At 30.5% G+C, this 12,620-nt stretch overlaps 1 protein-coding gene across 1 annotated transcript in view; it reads left to right on the top strand.

Annotated features, from left to right (window-relative positions):
* Rh50 overlaps positions 1-12,620 on the top strand; it is an 89,321-nt gene that overhangs the window by 34,319 nt on the left and 42,382 nt on the right. The gene's annotated exons all lie outside the window — the stretch shown is intronic.

Here is a 12,620-nt window from a genome sequence, read left to right as displayed (position 1 = left end):
ATAAACTTCTGTAGATCTGTGTGTTACACATTCCTGCCCAAGCCACCCACAATCACACGCACACAGTATGAGTATCTGATGTTTGTGTTTTTATGTGAGAAAACATGTACAATACGTATGTATGTACGTTAATATACATTTGTTCATTCATAGTTGTACAAGAATTTAAGTTGTATCAATTATTGTTGTCGTTTACGGCAACTTCGGATATTATACAGCATCAATTAGTGTATCAAGGAAGTGTCGTAAGGGGCAAGAAGGTACTTTTAAAATTCTTAAATTGAGATAGATTTACTTAATGTGCTGATAAAAGATTGATGCCTTGGCACTGGGAAGTCTTATTTGGTATGGGTAGTTTGTAATTGTTACTCTTAATTGTACATTTCAACAAAAATAATAGTATATGGGTAAAAACACCTTTATTTTAAAATCGATGATAGTCAATTAAATGAGCTAAATCATGTATCTTTTAAAATTTCAATAATATATTTTCTTGAATGATTTTCGGAAGAGGTCCTCATTATGAACCGATCGCCATGAAATTGGGTCCTGTCTTTTATGTCTGTATGAAAGTTATTTATGTATGGGGGCTAGGTGAAATAATAGAAGGATTTCAGCCAGTTTCAATAGGCTTTGTCCTTGAGTTGAAAATATTGTATCGAAATATCTTCAAAATTGCAACCTGTACTTTGCGCAGAAGGTTTACATGGACAGCCAGACAACCAGCCAGATGGTTGTCTGATTCTGAGTGGATCGGAATACTTTAAGGTGGGTGTTAGACTATATTGTTACGTTTTAACCTTTTCAAAACGTTGGTTTATTTCCTTTAAATAAACTGGATACTTTTGATTGCAAATAAAAGCCGTTTAGTAGTTTAAAAATTGTAACAACTCTTTATTTATTTAAAATGTACAACAACAGAATTAAATAATCACTCAGTGTTTTTTATACACGTTTATAAATTCGCAGAAATAAATACACACTTTATAATGTACACGAATTCAATTGAAAAACACAGCACACTTTAAGGCACTCAGTTGATGTTTATTCGAATAGCGTCTATGATAAACTGACTCACGACTGCAACCTCTGCCACTATTTATAACACTGCCATCTGCACTCCAGATTGTTCTTTAACCGTCAAAATTCGAATATTCTAGATCTTACTAATACATACGCCATCTGTGGTGTACTTTCTACAATGTTCTTTAACTGAATATTCGAATTCGAATACAGCGTTGCCAACTTACGATCAAATCAACTGAAAGCTTTTATTTAATAATGCCCACAGATATGTTACAGTTTGCTATTACAGCACTGTTATTTGAAAGCATTATGCTACTTTTAAATCAGCCCTTAAAATCGTTATATTTGAATTCAAGTACAATTTCGTAACAATATATTATTGGGCGTTAATATTTTTGGGTGTTACAAATATCTGCACAAACGCATTATACCCTCCCCACTATGGTGGTAAACGTATTGAAACGAGCCAGAGTGTATATGGACCCTTAACAAAGTTAGACGCAAAGTCCATGGTTAATGACTGATATAATTATACTTCATTGGAGACCGTCATAGAGAATAATCGCTTTAAAAACGGAGACACATCCACAGGACTACTTACAATAGACTGATTTATTCCATGAATTGAGTTTTTTGCCTATCAAATAAAGGGTCTTCGAATAGGGACTTCTGAACTATAACAGTTGATAGGGGCCATATTGTTGAAGCTACATCTGTCGAATTCGCCATCATTTATTCAGTTTGTTTGGCCAAATTACCATGAACGGATATAGCGTTCAACAACAATGAATGAACCATGCAGCAGTTGGAAACTGACCCTCATTTGCATCATCTTCAGCAATGAGGGTCATTTCTGGATGAATGAGTACGTCAACAAACTAAATTTTTCGAATTTGAGACGGTACAAATCCAAATGAGATCCAAGAACGCCCAATGCAACCCGAAAAAGTCACTGTTTGGTGTGGATTTTGGGCTGGTCATATTACTTTGAGAACAACGTTAGCCAGGTCATCACCATCAACGGCGAGCTCTAGAACAGGCCAACATATTTTGACCTGCATAGGATGATAAGGACAACAACCGCATGTGGTTTCGACAAGACACATTGCACATTTTACAAAAGCGATTTAAGGGCATGGTCATCTCTCGTAGAGGTGATGTGAGCTATTCGTTATATTTTTCATGCAGGTTTTTCTTAAGTCGTAGGTCTATGCAAATAAGCCACAAACCATACATAGCTCCTACAATCATTCAAATTCAGTTTGATTTATGCGCCAGACTCATGGAAAATTGGACAATGTTGCATTCCATACATAATGTCATCGATAGGCCTTTCAAATGAATAAAAATTGTCGATGATATCTCATATATACTTTGTTATATTTAAATTAAAATATAGAAAGCGCTTAATGAAAGAGCCATGCAAACATTTTAAGGACCACTTGAAAATTTCATAAAATGTTCAACTTTTGTTCCACCAATTGTTATTATTAAAAAATTATCAAATATAGATACAAGGCTTTTGGATAAAAAATTATTTTATTTTTCAACATAGTCTCCTTTGAGGTCTATGCGTTTTGTCCAACGTTTCTCCAATTTTGTATCCCCTTCCAAAAATAAGATTTGTCAAAATAGGTATTTTTTGTGAGATGATTTCATCACTGGAGTCAAGTCTTTTTCTGCCGAGACATTTCTTCAGGTTTGGAAACAAGAAATATTCACTCGAGCCATTTGAGATGCCTGTGGCTTCCACAAACTCTCGCTCTTTCAATCTCCGATCAGCCAACACTATATCGTGATTTTTATACCCTACACCACCATAGTGGGGAGGATATTATGCGTTTGTGCAGATGTTTGTAACGCCCAAAAATATTAGTCTAACACCCACCTTAAATTATACCGATCGACTTAGAATCACTTTCTGAGTCGATTAAGCGATGTCCGTCCGTCCGTCTGGTCGGCTGGCTGGCTGTCCATGTAAACCTTGTGCGCAGAGTACAGGTCGCAATTTTGAAGATATTTCGATAAAATTTCGTACATACTATTTTTTCGGCTCAAGGATTAAGCCTATTGAAACTGGCTGAAATCGGTCCACTATTTCACCTAGCCCCCATACAAATGTCCTCCTGAAATTGGACTTTATCAGTCATAAATGTTTAATTTATATATGTATCTCCACAAATTCCGCTCCAAATAAGTTTTATATATACAAAATTCATGTCACCAAATTTTGTTACGATCGGTCCATAATTAGTCATAGCTCCCATATAGACCCGCTTCCGAAAATCACTTTAACGTGCATAAATCGCTTAAAAATGTTGGTAAACACACAAAATTCAACATAGTTAACTTTAATATAAATATAAATCACACGACCTAATTTCATGGTGATCGGTCCATAATTTGTCATAGCCCCCATATAACCCCACTTCCGAAAATCACTCAAAAATATAAATTATTGAAATTTTAAAAGAAAATTTTTTTTTGCTCTTTTACTTAGTGTAGGGTATTATATGATCGGGCTTGACCGACCATACTTTCTTACTTGTTTCAATTGTTTCGGGTGTAGAAACCTGAACTGGATGTACAGAACGTTCGGTATCTTCCGTGCTTGTACGGCCACAACGAAATTCAGTAAACCACTTGTTTACCATTGAAATTGATAGTGCAGATTTCTCATAGTATATATCAAGCTTAGCCTTTATTTGAGTGATAAGACGAAATTCAAATTTCTACTCAAGTCACGAGATAGTCTGCTATAAATGGCTGTCGAACACAAAGTCAATGACGCAGCTTGTTCATATTTTGAAAGGTGCTAACTGACGGGAGCAATATTCAAACATTGTGGAAGAATGGTGGTAACTTACAGAATTGATAGAGTTTAAAAAGTTATTATTTAAATAACTGTTTGCAAACGAAAACCGAGATACTTTTATCACAACACATTTTGATGTGATACATCCAAGATCCAACATGAAAGTTTTCAAAACTGAACACAATAGTAAGCTTTTCATAAAATTCATCTTAACCCTCCATCAGTCGCAACTGATCTGGTTGATGCAGGCAAACAATTTTTAATTGCAAATTTTTTTAAACACCCAAAATTGAAAGCTAGTTTTTGATAAAAATATATTTTTTGTATTACTCTTTTAAATACTTTGAATTTAATATTGTTTTTATGTTTTCGAAAAACTTTTTTTTATTTATTTTATAGCAGTTTGATATATTGCGACTAGTCTCAATTGAAAATGATTGCGACTAACGATTGCGAGCCCTTAAATATATTCTTAGTTTGCATGTAATATTGAATAATAAAAATCTTGAAAACAATTTATTAAAATTTCAAAAAAATTGTGTTTTGGCCCATATATAAACATTTGAATTGCCTTAATTATTTATATCTGCAAACAATTATATCTAAATGTATTCATATATAGATAGTATATTTTGGAATATCTTAGCATATAGGAATATGTTTTGTGGCTACAGATTGTTTTGTATGGCATTTCAATATAAATAAATAAGTATAACTTAAGGCATATGTGAATTTATCATAGAAATGCATTATGTACATAAATATTCACTTATGCTTAAAAACTTGTCATGTCTAATAACACTGCACAGTGGGGGCAGTATCAAAATATGTTGGATATAAATGTACCTTTTATAACTGAATGCTCAGATTGACATACAAATTTCACATGGACGGTGACCTCCACATGACCCCTGTGGGGCGACGCTATGGTGTTCCAAAGTAGGCCACCTCAGACATGCAAAATGTTTAAATGCTTGAGAATTGTTTATGTGTCGTTTTAAATCAAATCATTCACCAAAATCATGTTTATATATTTTAAAGCCCTTGATTACATATATAAAAACATGTTCGTCTGTGCTATACACCTCTTATAGTTAGAGATCTATACGCATTCGAAAATAGAAATTCTAACATAATTTGGTCCGGTTTTTTTTACAATATCGGACACAATTTATGACTGATTTCATTAAAATTGCTATTGATAGTTAAAAATAAATAAATTAATTAAAGAAGTGGCCACTTAAAATCCGTACGGATTAAAGCCAGCATAACTTTTAAATGAAACAACGTATGTTAACATTTTATACATGAAATTAAAGATAATTTATTAAGCTTTCAAAAAAATATAACTGTAGGTTTATGTGTCTTTATTTCGAATAATTTTTTTTTGCTTTTCTTTGTATGCCTCCCATTATTAGCTGCACAACTTTTCTTCCCACTTCTTCCGCTATTCCAGCATATTTATTCCACTTTGTTCTCATAAAAATCTGGTTATTTACTGCACCTGCACTCTTTTTCAATTTACGTTTAACAATTGCCCAATATATCTCGATTGGACGAAGATTTGGGCAATTTGTTTAATTGATGTTTTTTGCTATACCATTAATTTATTCTCATTATACCTCTTCATAGCTGTATTTGAGTAATGACAACTTGTCATTGAGTAATAACAACTTGTCTGAAACTTTGTATCAGATGTGTGATGTCTTATAAATGACAGCAATCGCTTTTCCAAACACTCTTTTTATATATAATTCTTAAAATTCTTTAAAAACATGTCTGAAAAGCTTGACTCTTCAAACCGCAGCTGCGGATTGCCCGCCAAATTAATATTTTTGTTAAATTTAACGTATTGATATTTAAAGGCCACACAACCTCGAGCTGCCGAGACGTAAAAATTTTGACCTTATATCTGCCGAAAATCAGATTTTGGCTATATTTTGACCCGACAAAGTCGGATTTTCTAGATATTTGTGCACAATTTTATCTCTAGCTTCATTTTCCATTGTGTGTACACTTTTTAAAACTTAACATAATGACCTGCAATTCATTGTAGAATAATGGTAGATTTGTTGTTAAAAACATATGTAAATCTTTGTACATTTTGATAACATGGGGCGTTGTTATGATTACTAAGAAGTGGCCACTTCTTTACATGAAGAAATAAATCAAACGAATATCTTCTATGAGACCAAAAATTATCGATATAGAATTTGAAAATTAAAAAATAAAATAATTTTAATTTTTTTTGGTCGAAAAAAAACGCTTTTACTCTTTGCTTCCTAGAGAAACAGTTTCTAAAGGAACTTATTACGTTTTTATATTTCTTTAAAAGATATCTCAAATATACCTCAAGGTTTCCCTAGGCGCTTCCGAATTTAATACATTTTTTTTCGGAGTTTTGAAAACTCAAAGCTGAAATTACAATATAGCACCCAAGCGAAAGGAATTAACTGACTGAAATTTGATACAAATACTCTCTGTTGATAATGTTTGTTTGGTATTGAAAATGGGCAATATCGGTCCATGATTTCACCTAGCCTCCATACAAATGTACCCTTGGAATACTGTTGTAGCATTCATAAATATGCTGATTATAAAAATTTGCACAAATTAGTTCTATGTACTCTGAAATTATACTGTAAAAAATAATTTCCACATAAGGTCCTCCTCAGAAAATGACTTGAATATTCATAATTTTCTTATAATGATATCTTAATGAAATTGGACATAGACAAGTTGTATATGAAACTAAATCTTTCAATCAACTTTTGTGAGGATCGGTCCATAATTGACATATCGAGCCCTTAGCGCCAAATTATCGTAATCGACAAAACACAAATTTTACAGGAAAAGGTTTTTTTGATTATTTTGAAATTTATAATTTCGTTCAAGCTATTTGTCTATTTTTCAAAAACATTGATAACTTTTGACAATTAAAAATTCATAGAAAAATATGAAAAAAAATGTTGCCCTAAAATTTTATTTTACATTAAAAAATAGGTGTTTTTTGAAAGGACCTGGTCCCCTCGGTAATAACAATTTTGAAATTAGTTTTCCTTTAAAATATTTTATGAAAACTTAGCTTTCCAAAAGTTGAAATTCCTTATACATCCTCTTAGAATTTTTTTGCGATAACTTAAAAAGCAACAAAGTTCTTTTTTCCCAAAAAATTAGCGAAAAATGGCTTTTTAAAAATTGTTTAAATTCAAATGCATATAACTTTGGACTTAGTCATTATTTTTAAACAATTCTTTGTCCATTTGACACATACATGTGTTGTGTAGTCCAACAAAGGAAAACTGGAGAAAATCGGGAAATATTTGGATGCGCTGTTATCAAAAAACTGGAGTAGGGTGGGTAAAAATGTTGAAAATTTAATTTTCAAATGCGAATATCTCCTAAGCTATAATAGTTAATTGATAGCTACGACGAGTTTTTTGTAGTGTTCGATGAGAAGATTCTACGTGTATAACATTTTTGAAATCGGAACTCAAACCAAGAAATAATATCGTTTTAAAAATGTAACATAGCCGAGGTGTCCTACTTTGAGGGCCCTTGGTCGCGCACCTGGTGGGCCCATGAGGTCTACGTTCAAAATTTAAACTCGACAACACTTCTTCTTTGCGCGTGTGAAATTTCATTCAAACCAATCTAACCATGTAGAAGTTACAGATTTATTTCCCTTTTTTTTCTATACCACTGTGTGTCACTTACGATAAAATTTGTTTACTGTAAAATATAAACATTGACTTACGATAAAATCTTACCCCCTATACTTTTGAAGTTATTAAGAATTTTGATATTCTGAGAATGCTAAAACATCAGTCGGTCCATAAAATTTTAATTTCTGCAATAAAACAAAAATTTTAAAAATGTCGCTTACGATAATTTGGCGCTAAGGGCTCGAAATACTTTATTGTCACATATTGCTTAATTGACTAGAATTACATACGTCTAAAATGTGTTTGCGATATGTTAAATAATAAACATTCTTTAAGCTAAAACACCAATTTAAAGCCAACTACTATTTGAAGCAACCCATTTTTCTCATAGAGCATGATATTGAAATATTTTGTATTGTCACATTTAATGACCTTGATAATGATAATCTCCCAGATTATCTGGAGAAATATCCTTTGTATTATTCTGTTTTTAAATTGATTTCAAAATTATTGTATGCTTAAATATTGGAAAACACTATGCATGTAAATTTTCCTTTAGCTTTCTGATTGAATTAAAATCAATAGAACTTAAAACAATTTTCTAAATTCTCTACAAAATACATATTTATTTATGTATGTAACACTGATTTTAATATATGCCCAAAATTAAAATTCCCAAATAGAGTAATAATTAAAATTATACCTTAAATATTAATTTTCATCTTTGGAATTAATTTAGATTTCATAAACATGTGCCTAAATGTGGTCAGAGTTCTTCTAAATATATATATATATGGCAATAGAAACCTTCCGCACACAGAAACAAACTCTAGTATTGAAAAGTTTATTAAATTTATGTGTAGACCATTATGAAATTAGAACATTTAAATATGTGTGTCGAAGAAAAATAAAATTTACCTAGTTTGAACTTGTTGGTACCAAAAGCAAATAATGTACTTTCGTACATATGTATTACCCCAGTAAACAATTTTGGACAACGTATCAGATGTCAGAATTTTCTGAAATAATTCTCTGATACATTATTATAATTGTCTAAATTTCCACTATTTTTTATTACAGAATTTTTCTGGTATAGTATGAAAATTATGCGACAAGTCTGCACTTTCTCTAAGGGTACAATATCGGAAGTTTTATCAGACTTTTGTTCGATATCTATCAGACATATATAAAATTACTTTAGAATTTCCTTAGGTATTTACTCCAGAACTCGGTCAAAATTCTGTTCCACAGGTTTAAAAAAAATTCCGAAATTCCCCAGACAAAGAGATACGATTTATTGTCAACCACACATAAAAATTTTGATACAATGTCGTACCGACATCGGATACGAAATCGATAACTTCTTCTCGGTACGAATTCTAACCGAATTCAGCAAACTATGATTAAGACAAATGTATGTATGTATATGAATTTAGGTGAGTGTATGTAATATAGTAAGTAAATATATGTATGCTGTATGTAATCATAATCATAATTATAGTTAAGTATCCTTAAAACTTAATTACCCACACAAGCATGCAACTAACACCCTCCCACTCTTTGCAACAGTAACTTATTTTAACACATGTATGTCTGTCTGTATTATGTAGCATTTGTAATACAGTTATGTTGTATGTATGATCAACAGTAGCAGCAATTGAAAGGTTTAAATTCAAAACCCTAACAACAACAGCAATAAACTAAAGTAAATGAGAGAAAACAAAAACCTAAACGTACAAAAATCAATTAAAAACTAAAGAGTTTTACAACTTTTACTAATGTTGCAACTATCTACTACTTTAAATTGTGTTATTGTAGCCACAAATGTAGTATATGCATGTATGAGGGTGGTTCCACACAAAAGTTATTAAATGCAACAACAAAATTTATTTTGAAAAAAGTTTATAGTTCAATATTAAATTTAACTATTTTTAAGAAAACTTTTCAACAGATTTTTATGTTTGGCATATTAGTAAAAGAAGGTTGTTTGCATAGAGAAACATAGAGCGGACACTAGAAAAAAATTCAAACAAAAATATTACTCAAAATAATCACACGAGTGTTGTTTTTGTTTTCACATAGTTTTTTCTACTTATATATTCTCACCACTTAGGTTTCTGACAACTGAGTTAGGTCTATGACAGGAGAGTTTCCGCTCTATGTCTATTCTCTATGGTTGTTTGTTATTTAATTAAATGTTTCCGTACATCTACTTAGTTGAACTTTAAGCAAAAATTATTGATTTCCGTCCTGACACCATAACTCTTCCTTATTACTTGTTCTAAGAAGAAGACTGTTGAAAATAAAACAGTAGCATAGACGAGGGACTATATTGAATACCCAAATAGTAGCATAATGTGTAATTCGAAATAAACATATATGTATTCTGGTTCACTTTCAATACCTCTAAATAAATGGAAGAATTTAAAAGATTAATACAATCTCAACACTTAGGTTTTTGACAACTGAGTTAGGTCTTTTACGCGAGAGTTTCCGCTCTATGTATATTTCTGTATGCTTAAAACCATTAATTTTGAATAAAATTTTCCTAATAGTAAATTTTTTGTAATGAGGTATAAAACAATAGAATTTTTCAAATCCACTTTTAACAAAAATTTCTCTTAAAGGGAAATTTTGAAAAAACTCACAAATATTGTATGTCGGATCAATATCCACAACAAAAATAATTAAATTATTAAAATCTAAATTTTAAATAAAATTTCCCTAAGAGGGAAATTTTTTGCAATAAGGGAAATTTTAGAAAACCTTACGAATTTTTTTTCTGATTAAGATCTACACAAAAATTAATGAAATTCAACTTTTAAATAAAATTTCCCTTAAAGTGAAATTTTTTATAATAAGGGAAATTTTGGAAAAATTCACAAATATTGTATGTTTGATCAATATTATCGAAGAATAGAATATCTTTTTTTTAAATCACAAAATTTCCCCCAAGGGAGGATTAAAAATTAATGAAATTAAACTTTAAATAAAATTTATCTTAAAGTGAAATTTTTTTGTAATAAGGGAAATTTGGGAAAAATATACACAAATATTGTATGTTTGATCAATACTATTGAAAAAAAAATATATTTTTTTAAATCTAACATTTTAACAAAATTTCCCGCAATGGAAATTTTTTGCAATAAGGGAAATTTTCTGAAACCTTACAAAAATTGTTATTCTGATTAAAATCTACACACAAAAATATAAAAATTAATGAAATCCAACTTTTAAATAAAATTTCCCTTAAAGGGAAATTTTTTGTAATAAGGTAAATTTTGGAAAAATTCACAAATATTGTATGTTTGATCAATATTACGAAGAAAAAAAATAAGGAAAATTTTGAAAAATGTTTGAAACAAAAATATTTTTTTTTTAAATCTAACATTTTAACCAAATTTCCATAAAAGGGAATAATTAATTAAATCCAACTTTTAAATAAAATTTCCCTTAAATAGAATTTTTTGAAAAATTCACAATAATTTTATTGAACAATATCTGTGACAAAAAAAAAATATTTTTTTCAAATCTAACATTTTAACAAAATTTGCCTCAAATGGGTTTTCAAATAGCAATTCTGTAGTATTGTAGACCATAGAGTTAGGAAATACTTTTTACAATCACTTCGCACTTTTTTACTTTTTTTATTAGCTAATATAGTGATATTCTGATTGTTATAAATTTAAGAAATCAAAAGTATTTTTTTTAGAAATATATATGTTTAACCTTTCAATTACCTTTGATATCGGTTGGAAAATGACGAAGTTTCAAAAAACCAAATTTTTTTGGCAAATTTTAAGTTTCTTCAAGCTCTAAGTTGAACGTGAAGCAGTAAACTAGAGAAAGAACTTACTAAAGTAACTTTCCAAAACTCGTAAGAAAAATAAATGAGTTATGCTAATTTTTGCTAATTTCAGTACAAAACAAGTAAGAAAGTATAGTATGGTCGGTCAAGTCCGACACTAAGTAAAAGAGCAAAAACATTTTTATTTTAAAATTTCAATAATTTATATTTTTGAGTGATTTTCGGAAGTGGGCCTTATATGGGGGCTATGACCAATTATGGGCCGATCACCATGACATTAGGTCGTGTGATTTATGTCTATATGAAAGTTTACTATGTTGAATTTTGTGAGTATACCAAAATTTTTAAGCGATTTATGCACGTTAAAGTGATTTTAGGAAGCGGGTCTATATGGGAGCTATGACTAATTATGGACCGATCGTAACGAAATTTGGTGACATGAATTTGTATATATTAAACTTATTTGGAGTGCAATTTGTGGTGATACATTTATAAATTAAACATTTATGACAGATAAAGTCCAATTTCGGAAGGACATTTGTATGGGGGCTAGGTGAAATAATGGACCGATTTTAGCAAGTTTCAATAGGCTTGGTCCTTGGGCCGAAGAAATAATATGTACCAAATTTGATCGAATTTTCTTCAAAATTGCGACCTGTACTCTGCGCATAAGGTTTACATGGACAGCCAGCCAGCCAACCAGACGGACGGACGGACATCGTTTAATCGACTCAGAAAGTGATTCTAAGTTATTTTTGGGCGTTACAAGCATCTGCACAAACGCATAATACCCTCCCCACAATGGTGATGTAGGGTATAAACAGTGTTTTGCTTAACTCCGTAACTCAGTCATTTCACAACCGATTTTTGCAAATATTTGTCTATTTAAAAGGTAAAACTTATATCTGTCAAACAAAAGAACAATTTAAATACAGCCTCTTATGGAAATGTGGAAGTATGTAGTTTTTTTTTCCTGTGTAGATATGAATCGTTAAACGTTTCTTTTTGTTCTGATCGAAATAAAAATTTTACTCCTTCAACAACCGAATAAAAATAATTTTATTTCTATTTTTAGCTTGTTGAATATTGTGTTTCTTTTGTTAAGGAAAGCCCTATATGACATTTTCTCTACGATAGATTTTTAAAACTCAAAACCGTAAAGGCAGTTAAGTAGAATTAGAGAGAAAAATTGTTTTATAATTTGGGGCTTAGTTAATGATGTACATGTAGCGGTTTTTTAATGGGACATTTGCATAAATGTTTTAGATTACAAGATCATATTTTTTGATTAGGCCTATTATTTCTG

This window comes from Calliphora vicina, chromosome 3 (genome assembly GCF_958450345.1).
Source record: "Calliphora vicina chromosome 3, idCalVici1.1, whole genome shotgun sequence".
Taxonomy (NCBI): Eukaryota; Metazoa; Arthropoda; class Insecta; order Diptera; family Calliphoridae; genus Calliphora; species Calliphora vicina.
Note: the sequence above shows the minus strand (reverse complement) of the source record. Positions and strands in the feature narration are given on the sequence as shown.